The 20,147-nt window shown below is 50.3% G+C and overlaps 1 long non-coding RNA gene across 1 annotated transcript in view; it reads right to left on the reverse strand.

Moving 5' to 3' along the window:
• Positions 1–20,147, reverse strand: part of LOC138297402 (uncharacterized) — a 66,917-nt gene that overhangs the window by 37,125 nt on the left and 9,645 nt on the right. Inside the window, exon 2 of the long non-coding RNA XR_011204084.1 lies at positions 14,842–15,026. This is a non-coding gene — a long non-coding RNA (uncharacterized lncRNA). The remainder of the gene's footprint in view (positions 1–14,841; positions 15,027–20,147) is intronic.

A 20,147-nucleotide genomic window follows, 5' to 3' on the forward strand; every position in this document is an offset into this window, starting at 1 on the left:
AGTGTAAAATGGCTGTGAAATAACGTGGACGTTATTTCACTCAGGCTGCAGTGGCAGGCCTGTGTAAGAATTGTCAGAGCTCCCTGTGGGTGGCAAAAGAAATGCTGCAGCCCATAGGGATCTCCTGGAACCCCAATACCCTGGGTACCTCAGTACCATATACTAGGGAATTAGAAGGGTGTCCCAGTAAGCCAATGTAAATTGGTAAAATTGGCCACTAGCCTGTTAGTGACAATTTAGAAAGAAATGAGAGAGCATAACCACTGAGGTTCTGATTAGCAGAGCCTCAGTGAGACAGTTAGTCACTACACAGGTAACACATTCAGGCACACTTATGAGCACTGGGGCGCAGGTGAACAGGGTCCCAGTGACACATACAACTAAAACAACATATATACAGTGAAAAATGGGGGTAACATGCCAGGCAAGATGGTACTTTCCTACAGTTGGTGCACGAGTCGCTGAGTCTGAGTGGCTCTGTGAGTGTGCGCATGAGTACCTCAGTGAGTGTGAGTGCTTGGGGATTATCTGAGCAGGTCTGTGTGAGTTCACAAGTGCCTCTGTGGGTGTATTACTGGGTGCATGAGTATGTGAGTATTGTAGGAAGCAGCATATATAGTGAACCAAAACGAGGTACACTGCGCAAAAAGTCAAAGCAATCAGAGGAACAAATTACATCCCAAATGCTCCTTTTTTCGGTAGTGTGGTCAAGCGACTCCTACGGTAAGTGAGACACACACTGAAAGAAATCACACCAATTTATAGTAATAACATGTACTTTTATATAAAGTCTGATATTTTGATTTATTAATTTTTACAGCTTGCAAAACTTGATACAGTGCATTTTTCAGATGTGGTAAAGTTATCCTATGAAGGAAGAACTAGCACTGCATACAGGTATAGTAAAGCGACTTACGTGATCAATCTCCTGGACTTCGGCCACACGGACCATTCACCTCAGGCAGCAGGGTGCATGGGTACAGCTCAGCGTCAAGTGCCCCATGTAAGTCTATGGGGACCGGTTTGGTCACAAAGTTGCTTGAGGGATGGATTGGGAGTCCACATCAGAGGAACCCACGTGGGTTTCGAACCTTGAGACGCTTAGGCACGTAGGGACACCACTGATCCTCTTCACCTCAGGCTGTGGGGTGCAGGTGCAGTGGTGTTTTATCGCATCAGGTCTGGAGTTCCTTGTGGTTGTAAGGAGCCCCGCAGAAACAGTCTATAGGCAACGACTTGGGGTTTAGTCCGAACAAGCCAACAAGTGGCCTCAGGTCTCACGAGGCAGAGAGATGTGGGGACAGAATTGGTCCTCTTCTCCTAGGCCCAGGGCAGACGGGTGCAGAGGTGTCCTGAGACATGGGGTCTTTGTCACTCACTGTTGCTAGGGGTCTGCAGAATCAGGCTGCAAACGCTGTCAGGAAGTCCACATAGGGCAAGCCCCGGGTAGGCTGTGTCTGAAACGCCTGGGGACCATGGTGACACCACTGGCCCACTTCAACTCGGGCTAGGCAGCTCAGCTGCAGTGATGTTGCCCAGTGTTGGGTTTTTGGCAGTCAAGGTCCTCATGGTTCTTCCTTGGGTGCCTGCAGATGCAGGGCAGCAGCTCATGTAATCCAAAAGAGTTCTTCTTGGTGATTTGTGAAGCACGGACAGCGCTCCCTGATTTTTGGAACCTGCAGTGGAAGGACAGGTCAGATGCTCCTCAAGGGCCAGGCGCAGCAGGCTTGGCACCACGTCAGTCGTGCTTCTTAGGTCTATGGTTTTGCAGTCTTGTTGCACACTCCTTTTGTGTCATGGAAGAAAGTCAGAGAATCTGTGTAGGAAAGTGCCCTTGTTGGCATGGTTGCCCCCCACTTTTTGTCTGATATTGGTGATAACTTGACAGAGCGTGATGGGATCCTGCTAACCAGGCCCCAGCACTAGTGTGCTTTCCCAAAACTGTAGCATTGTGTCCACACAACAGCACACCCTTGGTACACAGTTAAGTCCCTTGTAAAAAGTACCCAGGGTACCAAGGGCCCTGTTAACTGGAAAGTCCCCAAGTGCTGCAGCATGACTTATGCCACCCTGGGGACCACTCACCTAGCACATACACATTGCCATTGCAGATTGTGTGCGCTGGTGCTGTGAAAAAGGCAAATTTGACATTGCACCTCTCAGTGTGCCACACCACAAACCACTGCCGATGGTATACGTAAGTCAACACTCAAGCAGGCTTTACAAGGTGAGGAATCCACAGGTAGTTGTATCCATCAGAAATATATTTTAATTTATTTTAGAACCACAAGATTCAACTCAGGTTACTCACGTTATCGCAGTCGCCTGGGAGTCCCCTCTGCGGTATTTGTTTTCTGGAGCTCGAGGTGGGGGCATTGGATGCAGAGTGAGAAGTCTCACGCTTCCGGCGGGAAGGGAGAGTTCTTTCAAAACTTGCAAAAATGTTGCAGTGTCCTCAGAGGTCGCTGTTCCCCGACAGATGCGTCGCTGTGCAGTTTGAGTCTGGGGACAGGCCGGTAGGGCTGGAGCCAAGTCAGTTGGTGTTTCCGTCATCTCTGCGGGGCTTTCAGGTCAGCAGAACTTATTTGTGCAGGTTGCAGGAATCTGATTTCCTGGGTTCAGGGTCGCCCCTAAATACTCAATTTAGGGGTGTGTTTAGGTCTTGGGGCAGTAGCAAATGGCTACTGCCCTTGCGGGTGGCTACACCCTCTTGGTGCCTCCACCCTGAGGTGATGGGGGCATCTTCCAATCTCAAGATGGAGGAATTATAAAAGTTAAGAGTCACCTCAGGGCACCTTAGGGGCTGTCCTGACTGGTGGGTGGCTCCTCCTTGTTTCCCTCATCATCTCCTCCAGCCTTGCTGCCTAAAGTGGGGGGGGGGGGGGGGGGGGGGGGGGAGTCCATCTCCACTAGCTGGGATGCCCTGGGGTGTTGTAACAAAAGGCATGAGCCTTTGAGGCTCCCCGCCAGGTGTTACAGTTCCTGCAGGGGGAGGTGAGAAGCATATCCACCCAGTACAGTCTTTGTTCCTGGCCACAGATTGACAAAGGTACTCTCCCCATGTTGCCAGAAACTCGTCTGGTTGTGTCAGACTGGCAGAAACTGGTCAGCCTAGCACTAGTAGTTGGACTGGTATTCCGGGTCCCTCTCTAAGATGCCCTCTGGGTGTATTTTAAAACAAATACCACACTGGCATCAGTGTGTATTTATTGTGCTGAGAAGTTGGATACCAAACTTCTCATATTTCAGTTTAGCCATTATGGAACTGTGGAGTTCGTGCTTGTTAAACCCCCAGACCTTATACTCTTATGGCTAACCTGCAATTACAATGTCCAAGGTTTTGCTAAGACACCGTAGGGGCATAGTGCTCATGCAGCTATTCCCTCACCTGTGGCATAGTACACCCTGCCTTAGGGCTGTAAGGCCTGTTAGAGGGGTGACTTATCTATGCCATAGGCAGTGTGAGGTTGGCATGGCACCCTGAGGGGAGTGCCATGTCGACTTAGTCATTTTCTCCCAACCAGCACACACAAGCTGGCAAGCAGTGTGTCTGTGCTGAGTGAGGGGTATCCAGGGTGTCATACGGCATGCTGCAGCCCTTAGAGACCTTCCTTGGCAACAGGCCCTTGGTACCAGGTGTACCATTTACAATGGACATAACTGTGTACCAGGGCCGTGCCAATTGTGGGTACCGGTTAGGGAAACAACACCAGGCAGATCTTATCCTCCAAACCCACCCTTGCTGCCATCCACAGAATCAGGAAGAGCACATCTGAAGGCAGATGCTTTTCTTACCTTGTAGCCCAGTCAAACACGCTTCCACTCAAACTCAGACATGCAGACTCACTGAACCAGCTCACAAAGGATCTAAAGACATGGATCGCAGAGTGTGCAGCACGTCCGCAACAGCTATTTGAGCCTCCATGGGTGATAAGCCGCCCTTTAAAAGCGTCTGATTGCTCAAATGACTGATGTGTGCAAAAATACCTTTATTAGGAATGAAAAACTTGCCTAACAATAGCTTTACAAGTATGTCTCAATAAAAACATAAAAGAAAATAAATGTTTTACCTAGAAGTTATTTTGAAAGATTAGCAACACAACTCACCCACTGTTCAATATCAGTCATGTTTGGCCACTAGAAATGGCTGCCAATACTCTTTTTAGTTTTGTTAGTTCCAGAGTGACCTCCAATTAGTGAAGAATGTAACTTATTAAAAATGTGTTTTGCCAATTCTTCACCAACGATAACTTGTGCCTTCTTCCCCTTTCCTACAAAGAACACCTTTTCACCTAATTAGCCAAAAAACCATGAGAACGTTTAAAGGGCGATTTCTATTTACTGCAGATGTTGCACGAGAGATACATTAAAAGCACGTAATATATATATATATATATATATATACACACACACACATATACACACACACACACGCTAACAATCATTTAAAAAAATAAAATATAATGAAATGAATCAGACTAAACAATATTTGTTAACACATAAGTAGGTAGATAAATATAATTGAAAGGATCACCAATTCATGAAGCTTCATTCAAACAAGTACAGTAAATTGTATGAATGTATAACAATTTTCTAATACCAAAGTAATTTGAAAAATAACTTACCATCAATGGTGATTTTTTGGGAAAGTCTAAGTAATCCATGCTTCATTATTTTACTGAAATCATCAGGGTACACATTACTGCGTATATAAAATTCAGAATCTGGTTGTACTTTGTAGCATCCATTGTTCTTTACAATAACAAAATAAATATAAACTGAAGAAAATCTAAACATCGTAATAGTAAAAAAATAAAATCACATGGATGAATATACGTTAACAAAGGTAAATAATGTGTTCCTCTGATTGACAATTTGCACCCACACATTCGTTTTTTGAAAATGGATACCATAAGAATATCTCTCCACAGTAGCTGCCTCCGATCTGGTGGGAGGAGCACATAAGCCATCAGAAGTCTGCTTCTTCGCCAAGGCATTGCACCTTTTAATAGGAAGAAAAAGATAGTTGGAGATGGTCCTCTTCTCTCATCAGCTTGCCTAATTTTCACAGCAATTAAGCAAATAAAAAGCTGATCATCCATTTAGCATTGTTTAGTACAATGAATGACTGCTGTGGGTCAAATATATGTAAGAATGAGGAGGTAGAGAAAAAGTCGTCAGGACAATATTTAGACCAACGTGAAAGAGTGAACACTTTTGGAAAAAGAGAACCAGCTTGCCTCAATAGATGGTAGTTAAATGTGTGGCTACAGAGAGGGTTAGATGCTCGTTAACCCTTATGTAAGAAGTAATTACGGGAAAAAAAAGAATATTGTATCGTCAACAAACCTATATGTCCTCATTACAACCCTGGCGGTCGGTGTTAAAGCGGCGGTAAAACAGCCAACAGGCTGGCGGTAAAAAAAATGTAATCACAACCGTGGCGGAAACCGCCAACATAGACAGCCACTTTAACACTCTGACTGCCACAGTGGTACAAACAAACAGCATGGTGGTCACCACCAACAGACAGGCGGAAGACAATGTATCGCCCACAGAATCATGAGAGGCCAATCCGCCACTTTTTCAGGGGCGGATTCAACGCGAACAAAAACACGGCGGAAAAAGAACTTGGAAGGAAAAATGCTCACCTCTACACACCATACGAGGAACCAGGATGCCATGGAGCCGGAACTCCATATTCTACCAGCCATTGTCTTCCTGCTCCTCTACCAGGAGCACGAACACCAGCAGCGAAGACCACAGTGAGTATTGCACCTACGACACAGGGGAGGGGGGAGGGGGGAGGGAAAAGAGTGACACACACACGCAACACCCCCACCCACTACAGCACACATACACACACACAAATACATGTTGATACATTACAGTTACACCCCCCAAGGCCCCTGGAAGAATGCAAGGACAATGGAAATGATTGTAACGATTCTGATCAATAAAAATCCAGTACTCATAAATATATATACACACCATTAACAAATATATACACCAAGAATTAAAGTCCATGTGCTGCACATAGATAGTCCGTGGACCACTGGGCCCAAAATGCATGGGCGAGGCCCACACAAGATATCCAATCAAAAACGGAGCGAACACTGCAGGGTCATCAGATCGAAATACAACAGGCACCTCAGGGGGAAGGGAAGGGGGGGCACCTCAGCCGGATGAGTGCACAACGCCAGATCTATGAGGGGGCTCCATGCCCATTGATGTATCCTGGGGAGTGCAACGCCACAGTCTCAAGTCTTTTCAGTGGGTGGTTTGCCCACTGCTGCATCCTGGGGAGTGCAAAGCCACAGTCTCACAAGTGAATAACAGTCTCCACTGGTTCTGGAGGGGGGTTTGTGCCCAGAGGGCTTCATCTTGCCAAGGACTGAGGTAGTGGATGCTTTTCTCCACTGGTTCTGGAGGGTGCTTTGTGCCCAGCGTGCTTCATCCTGCCAAGGACTGAGGTAGTGGATGTGAATCTCCACTGGTTCTGGAGGGGGCTTGGTGCCCAGAGTGCTTCATCCTGCCAAGGACAGAGGTAGTGGATGTGAATCTCCACTCACGGTGGGCCATGGAAGCTGTCCAGGCCCCTGAAAATGACCACCAGCTCCGTACGACTGACCACGGAGGATGGCAGCCATATCTGCGGTGGTGCCACTGGCATATGTGGCGTGTCCACTGTCAGTGATTGTGGCAGCCTCAGTAGCGGCGGTGCTTGCGGCGCTCATTGGCCTGCAGTGCTGGTGGGTGGCTCAGTGAGCGTGCTGGTGGCGGCGGTGTCCTGGGACGCGGTGATGGTAGCGCCGGTGTTCTGGGAAGCGGTGCTGGCGGTGTCCTGGGAAGCAGTGCTGGTGGCGGCGGTGTCCTGGGAAGCGGTCTTGTCCGCCGTGCAGGTTGGCGGCGACTTCCCTTTCTTTCTGTGCCCCTTCCCCACCTTGGATGGTGGCGCAGCTGTCTTCACACTCCCAACTGTAGTCCTGGGAGAGCCCTTGGTGGCAGGTGTTTTGCCCTTCTCCCTCCGGGCTGTGGCCAACTTCTTATGTTTCTGAGGTGGGGGACTGTCTGTGGTCTGGCTCCTTGGCACACTGGCTGCCCTGCTGCTTGGTGCACTCCAGAAGCCGGTTACTGCTGGCACCACTTTTCCCGTTGATGTGGTGGCTGAGGTGCTGGGTTGTGACCTGGAAAGCCGTGCCATAGGGGACCGAAGGGGTGGGGGAGGTGAGGGGGAAGAGGTCAAGGTTTGACAGGAAAAGTTTTAGACACACTGGGAAGGGTAGATGGAGGGGGTTTGGGAGTGGAGGAAGAGGTAGCGGTTGTAGGAGGTGTACATCTGCTGAATTTGGGTGAAGGTGCATGGGCTGGAGGCTGTTGAGGTGGATGGGTGTTGGGTGGGTGGGTGCCTGCGTTTGTGTACTTTGGGAGGAGGGATCACAGACACACTGGGAGAGGAAACTGGGGATGTGTGACTGGTAGTGGTGTGGTGAGTGCACATGAGCGGTGTGTGGTGATGGACGTAGTGGCTGAAGATGTAGTGCATGCAGGTGTGAGTGGAGACGTGACAGGGAGGGATGAGGGAGCCGAGGAGGAGGGGGACACAGTGGATGTTGGTATGTCTGCATGGGTATGATGCTTGTGTGAGTACTTGTGGGATGTGTGGTGCTTATGTTTGCCAGAGCTACCCTTGTGTGTTGAGGTGTGTGCATGCTGGTCTGATGGTGTGCTTGGGATAGGCTGAGGTACAGGGAATTAGGTCTGGGTGGAGGAAGTTGGAGGGGGGAGGCTGGACACCGGGACAATGGCTGCCATCAGTGCTGAGGAGTCCGTGTCACTGGTCTCAGCTCCTGTCCCCACTGCGGAACTCCCCTCGCCCGCCGTCCGCTGTTTCACCCTCCAGGGCCTTGTGGGATGCAGCTCCCTCCTGCTCCGGTGCCACTGCTCCTCTGCCTGATGATGCTAATGCACACAAAAACAGGTAGACCACAAAAAGGTGGGGAAGACAGAAGACAGACATGTTCAGTGCATGCAATACCGCTACAGTTGGTGGACACTACAGACACAGCAGCCCTCTGCACTACGCCATGCACTTAGAGTTCCCTAATTAATCACAGGGACATGGGGTACAAGGCCTATGCCAGACTGCTGCACACATGAGTCACAGGAGCCTGACTAGGTGTAGATGGCTCTTAACACTGGTGGGGTGCCACATAGCCTGCCTTACGGAGGGAACATGCCTACAAAACTCGTCCTGGCCAAGGGGTACCCACAGCCCACCTCCCCCAACCAGACACCTCCAATGTGCGCTGAATCAGCTGAATGAGAGCGTACTCACACCCTTGTGGCTGCTGTGATGCTCTCAAGCGCCCATCCAACTCCGGGGAAGCCACCACCAGGATCTGGAACATCAGGGTGTCCTGGTGCGACGGGCACCCCCCCCCCCCCCCCCCCCCCCCACGTTGGGAGGCCATCCCCAGCTGGGCCTCCGCTGTCTTCTTGCTCAAGCGGCGAATGTCCTCCCATCTTTTCCGGCAGTGGGTGCTACGTCTGTGGTGGACACCCAGGGTCCTGACTTCCTTGGCGATGACACGCCAAATATCCTTCTTCTGGTGGGCGCTGACCTACAGGAATAGGACAGGGGAAAAGGAGAAGATATAACCGTCCGCACCGTCACAGTCATTGGCCGGCATTCCTACCCTTGCCATGACACACATACACTCACCGTCGTTTCATGCACGCCTAATTCTCCCCTTCCATCTTCCATCCACACAGGCATTGCCCATACAGCATGCTCACAGTGTACTTACCTGTTTGTCTGGAGGAACGTAGAGCAGCGTGTACGCGGGGAGGACCCCATCCACTAGTTTCTCAAACTCCTCCGTGGTGAAGGCAGGGGCCCTTTCCCCAGACACATGAGCTATTGTCTCTTCCAGACTGAGGTCACAGCAGCACTTGCAGTGTAGGTCATCTCCTGTTGAACATCAGGTATCAAGTGAGTGAACAGATAGAAAATGGCGGTCATGTCCGCTGCGGTGCGTACCGTCACCGCCAGCGTACATCGTCATTGGCTCCTGGGACCCATAGGGCCCAATGTTAACCAATGCAGGATTGCGCCGCGGTCTTCGACCGCCTACTGCGACGGTGTACAACGCCAGCGCAGTTACCTCATATTCCATTGTCCCACCTTACAGGACAGGCAGCCGCCATTTCAGGGGGCCACATGGCATTATGTTTAAATGCGTCACACATACCTAGGCCTTGCATACACACTAAGACAGGCACATATCGGACTGAAAAATATGTGCAATAAAGTTGTGTTTTCGTACATCAGTGTTGGCTGACCTTCTGCTCGCTGTTCTCCTCCACAGAGTACGTCCGCTGGGTCAGGTGAGGAGATGGCGGCATCCTCCGGTGTACAGACCGCTGGTGGACCTGTTGACAATGGAAGAGCGACATGTAATTGTCACCTACAGACTGGACCGTGCCACAATCCATGAACTGTGTGCCCAGTTGGAGCCAGACCTGATGTCAGCTATCCGCCATCCCACAGGTATCCCCCCCTATAGTGCAGGTGCTGTTAGTACTCCATTTCCTGGCAAGTGGGTCTTTTCAGACGACAGTGGCCATAGCCTCTGGGATGTCCCAGCCTATGTTCTCCAACGTGTTGTCCAGAGTGTTGTCTGCCCTGCTGAAACACATGCACAGCTACATCGTGCTCCCTCAGATGGAGGATTTGCCTACAGTTAAAGGTGACTTCTATGCCCTGGGACATATCCCCAACATCATAGGTGCCATTGATGGGACACATGTGGCCTTGGCCCCCCCCGCAGGAGTGAACAGGTATACGGATACCGGAAGAGCTTGTAGTGCTTTCCTCTTATTTAGTTTCTAAGCACTAACATAACACACCAGAAATGCACTTCTGAGGTCAAAGAAGACTTTTATTGTTGTTAATTCTTCCCCAACCCCAATTTTTATGTATGACGAATTAGTAGCTTTCAAGTCCGCGTTAATCAAACAAAATATATCAGTTTGCAATATACACAGCAGGTTATATTTATAAGATATTGAATGCAAAGCAAAACAAATACTTCACCGTGTGGGAACTATTTTCAGCTTCATCTTTCTAAGGTCTGCAAGCTGATGACCCCTGTCAGCCGCGAGAAAGAGATTCATCTACCCACACGGGATTGCTGGCAGCTGGCGCCAAGCTCCAGCACGAGGTCCGGCAGATTCGAATCTCAATCTCTGCAGCCTGTGTCATTCGTTACAAAGGTGTGCCCCCTCCTCTCAGACCTGGGAAACTGAGCAAGCCTTTTGGAGACTGGCCAGGTCTCCAAGACTACTCCTGTTCCCAAGCTCAAGCAGAGAGAACAACACCATGTACCCTCTCTTATCAGGTCTAGTCTACTGTGAGAAAAACATCTTGGTTCAAAAACACAGCTTGGAAAAATACAGCTTGGATTCTCAACTGCAATGTCTAACTCCACGTTAAAGGCAATGGGCAGCTAACCTAGACATCAAATGCAATGTCTAGTGTCATGTCAAAGCCAATAAGCATCTAAGCTGAATACAAAATGCAATGTCTTATATCATGTCAAAGCCCATAGGCAGCTAAGCTGAATATAAAATGTAATGTATAATATCATGTCAAAGCCAATAGGCAGCTGAGCTGAATATAAAATGCAATGTATAATATCATGTCAAAGCCAATAGGCAGCTGAGCTGAATATAAAATGTAATATATGATATCATGTCAAAGCCAATAGGCAGCGGAGCTGAATACAAAATGTAATATATGATATCATGTCAAAGCCAATAGGCAGAATATCTAATAGCATGTCAAAGTCAATAGGCAGCTAAACTGAATACATCATGTCAAAGTCAATAGGCATGCAATGTCAAAGCCAATAGGCGGCTAGACTGGATACAGCATGTCAAAGCCAATAGGCAGAATACAGAATGTAATGACTAATGCAATGTCAAAGCCAATAGGCGGCTCAACTGAACAAAACATATAATGTGCTACTGGTGAACATTGAGCAAGTAATATGCGCAGTGGTGAAACACAAAGTCATTGGTCAAACAAACTCCATCAAATGGCAGTACAGAGCTACCATTCAATGAATGTGCAGATGGTGTGTTTGGCCGACCAGTACATCTCCCATGTGAATGCAAAGTTTCCTGGATCAGTGCATGACGCTTACATTCTTATGAATAGCAGCATCCCTTATGTGATGGGGCAACTCCAGAGGCACTGTGTGTGGCTATTAGGTGAGGACATGGACCCTATATAGTGTGACTAGGTGTCTGGGAATGGGGTTGCCCCTAAGGGTAAGTGTGTGTCTAACAGTTGTAACAACATTTGCAGATGACTCTGGCTACCCCAACCTGTCATGGCTACTGACCCCAGTGAGGAATCCTAGGACAAGGGCAGAGGAACGCTACAATGAGGCACATGGGCGAACTAGGAGGGTTATAGAGAAAGACCTTCGGCCTCCTGAAGGCCAGGTTTAGGTGCCTACATGACGGGTGTTTCCCTATTCTACGCACCAAAGAAGGTGTGCCAGATCATCGTGGCCTGCTGTATGCTGCACAACTTGGCTTTGCGACGACAGCTGCCTTTTCTGCAGGAGGATGGTCCTGAAGGAGGTCTTGTGGCAGCTGTGGAGCCTGTGGATAGTGAAGACGAGGAAGCAGAACAGGAAATCGACAACAGAAACAAGGTGATTCATCAATACTTCCAGTGAGACACAGGTAAGACGACATCACTGCCTGCTACATCTGATACACTTGTTCTACCTCTCATCTGTCTGTCACTTTCACCCAGTGTATGGACCCTGATTTGTCACTTTCCCTTTCGATTTCACAGATGTGGGTCCCACTGTGTGACCTCTGCTATGTTTCCTCATGGACTAGAGCTGTGTGACATAGGTATGCTGACAATACAATGGATATTGCTATTTTCCTCAGTTATTGCAAATACACATTTGTGAAAGCACAGACTGACTCCAGATTGTTTTGTGATTTAAGTGTGTTTATTTAAGTGCTAAATAGTGGAGGGGGTTGTAAAATGGTCAGGGGTGATGATGGAGGAATGTCCATGGCAGAGTCCAGTCTATTTGTTTCACAGGTGCATTGTCCAAAGGGACACAGGAAGTGGAGCTGGGGCAGTTGGTGGTTGAACAGGGTGACAAAGTGGGACACGAGGATGACAATCAGGGTGGTCTTATTTCTTGACGGGGGTCTTGGCATCGTGCTCTGTCTTTGTCCTAGATCTCAGGGACCGCTTGCGGGGTGGTTCTCCATCTGCAGGGGGTGGGGTGCTGGTGTCGAGGTCCTGTGGCGGTGCCTCCTGTCTACTAGCGCCGGCGGTGGGCAGTTCATCGTCCAGGCTAGTGTCAGGGGCCCCTTGTTGTGCCACAGTGTCCCTCCTGGTGTTCACGAGTTCCTTCAGCACCCCCTACAATGGTGCCCAGGGTGGTATTGATGGATCTGAGTTCCTCCCTGAACCCCAAATACTGTTCCTCCTGCAGCCGCTGGATCTCCTGAAACTTGGACAGTACTGTTGCCATCGTCTCCTGGGAATAGTGGTAGGTTCCCATGACGTTGGAGGGCCTCATGGAGAGTGGGTTCCCTAGGCCTGTACTCCCCTGTTGCCCAGCAGCCCTCCCAGTTCCCCTGTGTTCCTGGGCCTCTGTCTCATGAACCGTGTGCCCACTGCCAATGCCCCCAAGTCCCTGCTGTTCTTGGGGTGGTGGGTTAGCATGAGTTCCCTGAAGTGGTGGACACACTGCTGCTTGACGTGTCATGGGGACAGAGGTATGGGCTCGGTGGGTGCTGGTGTTTCCAGAGGGGGGAGGCTCTGTTGTGGCTTCTGCCAGTGTGAGGGGAACCGACTGTCCTGAGGTCCCAGATGGGCCGGGCTGGTCATCTAGATCCAGTTGGACAGAGCTGCTATCATCAATGTGGGCCTCTTCTGTGGGTGGAGTGGACATGTCTGGAACATCCTGTCCGGTGACGTTGGTTAGGGGTCCTGCAGGGGGGTTTAAAGGCATAGTTTATCTGTGTGTTCCATGGTGTGCAATGGGTGGGTGACCCTGTACCCCAGTGGTTGCATTCCTGTGTAGGAGCTTGTGCGCTTGATGTTTAGGGGTCTGTGTGGGTATGTGCAGTGGACATGCATTTATGATGGGTACCCATGCTTTGTTGTTGCATGAAGGGCCTGGTGTTGGGATGTGTGGTTTGAGATGGTGGGACATCTGTGAGGAGTTGGAGTGATGGGGGGTGAGGGTGAGGGTATGTGATTGCATGCGAGTAGGGTGGGGGATGAAGTAGTGAAAGCTTTGACTTACCAATTCCTCCAGCTACTCCTGTGAGGCCCTCAGGATGCAGTATAGCCAAGACCTGCTCCTCCCATGTTAGTTGTGGGGGAGGAGGTGGGGGTCCGCCGCCAGTCCTCTGAACCGCGATGTGGTGTCTTGAGACCACGGAACACACCTTCCCCCATGGGCCGTTCCACCTCTTACTGATGTTATCCCGTGTTCTTGGGTGCTGTCCCACTGCGCTGACCCTGTCCACGATTCTGCGCCATAGCTCCATCTTCCTAGCTATGGTGGTGTGCTGCACTTGTGATCCGAATAGCTGTGGCTCTACCCAGATGATTTCATCCACCATGAGCCTGAGCTCCTCCTCAGAAAACCTGGGGTGTCTTTGCAGTGAACATGGGGTGGTGTGGGTGATGTCTGAGGTGATGTTTAGGGGTGTGTGGTGTTTTGTGCGTGGATGTGTGTGTGTGATGGTGTTTTGTGCCTCTGTATGGTGTCATCTTTGCTGTGCTGTCTCTCTGGCCTTCGTCAATATATCAGGTAGTAAGGGTTTGTGGGTGATGTGGGAGTGGTGTGTGTATGTGTATAAGGTGCGTGTATTTGGAATTGTCCAATGTGGTTGTGTTTTGTAAGAGAGTGTATTTTGAGCGTGGCGGTGTGTTATCGCAAGTTTATCACTGACCTTTGGTGTTACTGCCAATGTTGTAATGAGGGCCATAGTGATTATGCTCAAATGGCGTTCACGAGAAAATCTCAAAAAACAAATGTAAGATTTCAGTGTGCTCTAAAAAAACATTTTTAGGCTGCTAGTGAAACAAGCTGCTTGAAATACTATCGACAGCTGGTGACTAACATGGAAGATCGGTCAGGCACCCGCAAACAGGCTGGAAACACTGAAAGATAACCTTTGTTTGTGCTCAAAGATTACGATAGTCCCACGCCAATGAGCTGAGACCACCATCATCAGTTTTGTGAAGACACGAAAGAGGATCACAGTAAACTTAAAAAGCTACTTGCTCACTTTGAAACACAGTTAACATGTGTGAAAAATTCAGGATGCGTGTGTGAATAAGCATTGTGAAGGTCCAGCACTACTATAAAGTATCCTGTTTGAGCACTGACAACACCTCAGCCAGGGTGTGCATTTAGAAATTGTCTTTGTGGAGGTAGCTGTTGACTGACCACCCAAAAGGACCTTTTAGTTTTTTTTGTGCACAAAGAAATGAAAAAGAAAAAGAACCACAACCTATCTCTGGAGGTAGGACAACCTACTCTGCGCTTGTGCAGAAGAGAGATGGAAACACCCACTGGAGCAAGGAAGATTAGCTCTCCATTAGACACTGAATGAACATAGCAACAGGTCATGAGCTTCGCAGGTTTCTTAACGTAGATGACCACTGCTGTTGCTTTTGCCATCTCCATTCCTCCCAATGACTCCCTCCCATTTCTGTTAGTCAGCACAAACCTTGGCACTGAAAAAATAAAAAATACCAAGCCAAAGGCACTTTACCGTCAAGTCTGCGAAGATCCACATCCAGAGCCGATCCCACATAGCCTGATCTTCCTTGCCAGCACCAAATGTTGAGGCGTTAGTCACACAAGCGCAGAACATTTTGATAGCTGCCTATGGATCTTCCATGGTGTGTACAAGCTTGAACTTTCTGGTGCAGAGACTGTGGGTGTCTAAAATTGAAACTTTATAACAGAGGGCACAAAAACGCATAGACCTCAGCCAGATTATGTTGTGACTTTAAAGGCTCATATTGACTAGCAGGCTGTATGTCACCACACTAGACTGAGGAATAATAGTGGGTAAGAGACAAAGAGCCCACACAAAAACAGATGTAGACCACAGTTCTAAGAAAGACTATTATTTTGCCACACTATGTTCTATCTTGCGTGTGATGTTTAATTAAAAGACAAGTATTAAATGGAACATTTGTTGTACACACACGGGCAGTAAATATGAACACACACTCAATGACTTAACCCCAGACCAATAGGTTTTTTTATATAGAAAAATATTCTTCTCTTAATTTACTTTAGAACCACAAGATTCTGAATTCAAGTAAGTACATAAATTGTAAGGTACTTGGCATAAGCAAATATAGAACTTGGAATGAAAACAGTAAGGTACACAGTTCTGGCAAATATGCAAATAACCTATTTTAAAAAAGAGGACACTGCAAAATTCAACAGTTCCTGTAGGAGGTAAGTAAAAGTTAATTTAGCAGGTAAGTAAAGCACTTACAAGTTCAGTCTCCAGGGCATAGACAGCTGACTGTTGGGAGTTCAAGTCAACCACAAACACCCAGTACCAGCAACACAGGGGTGGTCAAGTGCAGAGGTCAAAGTAGCATAGGCGCTTATGGAGAAAAGGGGTGCTCCGGTTCCACTCTGCTAGCAGGTAACTACCTGCGTCCTCTGGGAGCAGACCCGGGGAGTTTTGTATAGCACTGGGTTGGGCCGTGTCCCAAACAGGCACACAGGGCCAGCCAGGTGCAATGTGCAAAGTAGGTGTCAGGTTTTGAATAGAAATCAATGGAGGGACCCAGGGGCCACTCTGGTGATGCAGGCAGGGCATGGGGTTCTTCTTGGGCCAGCCACCGACTGGGCTAGGATGAGGGACGCCTGCTGGTCACTTCTGGACCGGTAGTTGGTTCCTCTTGGGCCTGGGGGCTGCAGGGGCAGTGCTTCTTCCAGGCGTTGGGATCTCTGTTACCAGGAAGGTGCGGTGAGGGGGAGCCTCTGGATTCTCTCTGCAGGCTTCACCGTGGGGATGCAGGGAGATGGTCTCAGGGTGGCCAGGTCGTTGGAGTCACCTGGGGGTCCACGCTGCAGTGTTGGTTTCTCTGGACACAAGCTGGGGGCGTTGGTGCAGAGTGGTGGGGACTCACGCTTCAGGAGTGAGGTGGGTGTCACTTTAAAGATGGTTTCTTCCTTGTTGTTTGACAGATCCCATATCCACTAGAGTTTTTTGGTCCTTTGGGTTGAAGGGCAGTACCCCGAGTTGGCAGAGGTTGCTGGTCCCGCAGGATGAGTCGCTGTTGCAGGTTCTTTGAGTCTGGAGACAGGCAGGTAGGGCTGGGGCCAAGTCAGTTGTTGTCTCCATCTTCTCCACTGGTGTTTTGAGGTCAGCAGTCCTTTAGGTTTTCAGGAAATCTGAAATCCTGGGCTCAAGGTCGCCCATAAATACTGAGTGTAGGAGGGTGTTAGGGCTGGAGGGCAGTAGCCAATGGCTACTGACCTTGAGGATGGCTACACCCTCCTTGTGCCTCTCTTTGGGGAGGGGGGCACATCCCTATCCTTATTGGGTAAATCCTCCAAAACAAGATGGAGGATTTTCCAAGGAGGGGGAGGGGGTCACTACAGCTCTGGTCAACTTAGGGGTGGAACTGGCTGAGGGGGTGACACATCCTTGTTTTTCTCATTATCTCCGCCGGACTTTCCGCCCAAAGTTGGGGCTGTGTCCAGGGGCGGGCATCTCCACTAGCCAGAGTGCCCTGTGGCAGTGTAACACGAAGCCTGAGCCTTTGTGGCTCACTGCTAGGTGTTACTGTTCCTGCAGGGGGAGGTGTGAAGCACCTCCACCCAGTGCAGGCTTGGTTTCTGGCCTCAGAGAGCACAAAGGCTCTCACGCCAGGAGGTCAGAAACTAGTCCCTCTGTGGCAGGCTGGCACAGACCAGTCAGTCTTGCATTGAAGGATTGGGTAAAATACAGGGTGCATTTCTAAGATGCCCTGAGTGCTATTGGTCGAAGAGCCATGTCTTTAGGAGTTTCCTGAAGGTGAGGAGGTCCTGGGTCTGGCGCAGGGAGGTCGGCAGTGAGTTCCAGGTCTTGGCGGCGAGGTAGGAGAAGGATCTGCCACCGGAGGTCTTGCGTTGAATTTGGGGAGCGAGGGAGAGGTTGGCAGAGCGGAGTTGGCGGGAGGGGACGTAGAAGTTGAGTCTGTTGTTCAGGTAGGCGGGTCCGGCGTCGTGTAGTGCTTTGTGCGCGTGGGTGAGGAGTCTAAAGGTGATCCTCTTGTCCATGGGGAGCCAGTGGAGGTCCTTCAGGTGGTGGGAGATGTGGCATCGGCGGGGTATGTCGAGGATCAAGCGGGCGGATGCGTTGGAGTCGTTTGATGTCTTTTGCTGGGATGCCTGTGTAGAGTGTGTTGCCGTAGTCAAGTCTGCTACTGACAAGGGCCTGAGTCACAGTTTTTCTGGTTTCCGTCGGGATCCACTTGTAGATTCTGCAGAGCATGCGGAGGGTGTTGAAGCAGGAGGAGGAGACTGCGTTGACCTGTTTGGACATGGTGAGAGCGGAGTAGAGGATGAAGCCGAGGTTGCGTGCGTGGTTGGCTGGAGTAGGTGGGGGACCCAGTATGGTGGGCCACCAGGAGTCGTCCCAGGCCGAGGGTGAGCGTCCGAGGATGAGGACTTCCGTCTTATCGGAGTTTAATTTCAGGCGGCTGTTTCTCATCCATTCGGCAATGGATTTCAGTCCCTCGTGGAGGTTGGCTTTGGCGGTGTGTGGATCTTTAGTAAGGGAAAGGATGAGCTGGGTGTCGTCGGCGTAGGAGAGGATGGTGAGGTTATGCTGACGGGCCAGCTGTGCGAGGGGTGCCATGTATACGTTGAACAGCATTGGGCTTAGCGAGGAGCCTTGGGGGACGCCGCAGATGAGGTTGGTGGCTTCGGAGCGGAAGGGTGAGAGTCGGACTCTCTGGGTTCTGCCGGAGAGAAAAGAGGAGATCCAGTTGAGGGCTTTGTCTTGAATTCCGGCTTCGTGGAGACGAGTTAGTAGGGTGCGGTGGCAGACCGTATCGAAGGCGGCGGATAGGTCTAGGAGGATGAGGGCTGAAGTTTCGCCGTTGTCCATTTGCTGTCTGATGTCGTCTGTGGCGGCAAGGAGTGCAGTCTCGATGCTGTGATTGCGTCTGAATCCGGATTTAGAGGGGTCTAGGGTGGAGTTGCCTTCGAGGTAGTGGGTGAGCTGTGCGTTGACGATCTTCTCGATGACCTTCGCTGGGAAGGGGAGAAGGGAGATCGGGCGGAAGTTTTTGAGGTCGTTGAGGTCGGCCTTGGGTTTCTTGAGGAGGGCTTGGATATCGGCGTGCTTCCAGCTGTCCGGAAAGGTTGCGGTGTTGAAGGATAGGTTGATGATCTTACGAAGTTGGGGGGTGATGGTGGAGTCGGCTTTGTTGTAGACGTGGTGTGGGCAGGGGTCGGAGGGGGATCCTGAGTGGATGGAGTTCATGGTCTTTCGGGTTTCGGCGTAATCTACGTGGGTCCAGGTGGTGAGGCGATCAGCGTGGGAGGAGTTGTTGGGGGTGGGGTCTGGCGGAGGTGTGGTGTTGAGGCTGTCGTGGATGGCGGCGATTTTCTGGTAGAAAAAGGTGGAGAGTGCGTCGCAGATTTTCTGGGATGGTGGGACGTCGTTGGCGTTGGGTTTGGAGAGCTCCTTCACGATGCAGAAGAGTTCCTTGCTGTCGTGTGCGTTGTTGTTTCGGCGTTCTGTGAAGTGGGAGCGTTTGGCGAGTCGGAGAAGTTGGTGGTGCTTGCGGGTGGCTTCCTTGTGGGTTGCGAGGCTGTCGGGTGTGCGCCCGAGAAGCCATTTTTTCTTGAGTTTCTGGCAGGTGCGTTTGGAGATGATCAGTTAGTCTGTGAACCAGGCTGCTTTTTTCTTTTCTTGGTTGACGGTGGGCCTCTTGAGTGGTGCGAGGGTGATGGCGCAGTTGAGGATCCACTGTTGGAGGTTGATGGCGGCGGAGTCCGGGTCGGTGGGGTCGGACGGTGGGTTCTTGGCGAGGGTGCTGGTTAGTTGGTCTTCGGTGACTTTTCACCAGCGGTGATGTGCCGGTAGTGGGGTGCGGTGGTGTTCGGTGTTTTTCTTGAATGTGAAGTGGACGCAGTGGTGGTCGGTCCAGTGGAGTTCGGAGGTGTGGCTGAATGAGATGTGGTTGCTTGCAGTGAAGAGTGGGTCAAGGGTGTGGCCGGCGATGTGGGTGGGTGTGTTGACCAGTTGTCTGAGTCTGAGGTTGGTGGTCAGTGATGCGGTGTTGGCGTCGTCGTTGTTCTCCAGGTGGAAGCTGAGATCTCCCAGGAGGATGTAGTCCGTTGAGGCGAGGGCGTGGGTGCTTGCGAGGTCGGAAATGGTGTCACTGAAGGGGGCTCTTGGTCCTGGAGGTCGGTACCAGGGACTTATCTGTGTGCGAGGGGTGTCCCAATTTGGGGAAATAATGGTACATTTTAACTGAAAGAACACTGGTGGTGGGGTCTGGTTAGCAGGATCTCAACACACTTCAGTACTCAGTAGAGTCAGCATCAATAGCAGGAAAAAAGTGTTTGGGGTAGGTGGGGGTTGTGGACTGCAAAAAGGAGGCATTTTCCTACAGAGGGTGTGTAAGCTTGTTGAGGAGACAGCGTTAATTTGTTGTGTTATTGATAGAGAAGCCAAGGGTAAAGGCCAGGTTACGCAATTGGTTAATGTGGGCGGGGGCATTAACATGAGTGGGGGGGCCACCAGGAGTCGTTCCAGGCAGAATGGGGTGTAGGCAATCACAAGCATTTCTTGTCTGAGTTGAGCTTGAGGCAGCTGACGTCCATCCAAGGGACGACTGCTCTCCTCCCATTGGGAAAATGCATCTTGGCTTGAGCAGAGTCGTCCGACATGGAGAGGATCAGTTGGGTGTCATTGTCGTAGGAGACTATCTTTACCTCGTGTTTGATGATCTTAGCGAGCGAGCCATGTAGAGGTTAAAAAGCTTCTGGCAGTGTGTGGATCCCTGGGCTACTCTGCAGCAAGTGTATAAGTTCTGATGTGAATGGTGG

Source organism: Pleurodeles waltl, chromosome 1_2 (genome assembly GCF_031143425.1).
Source record: "Pleurodeles waltl isolate 20211129_DDA chromosome 1_2, aPleWal1.hap1.20221129, whole genome shotgun sequence".
NCBI lineage: Eukaryota > Metazoa > Chordata > Amphibia > Caudata > Salamandridae > Pleurodeles > Pleurodeles waltl.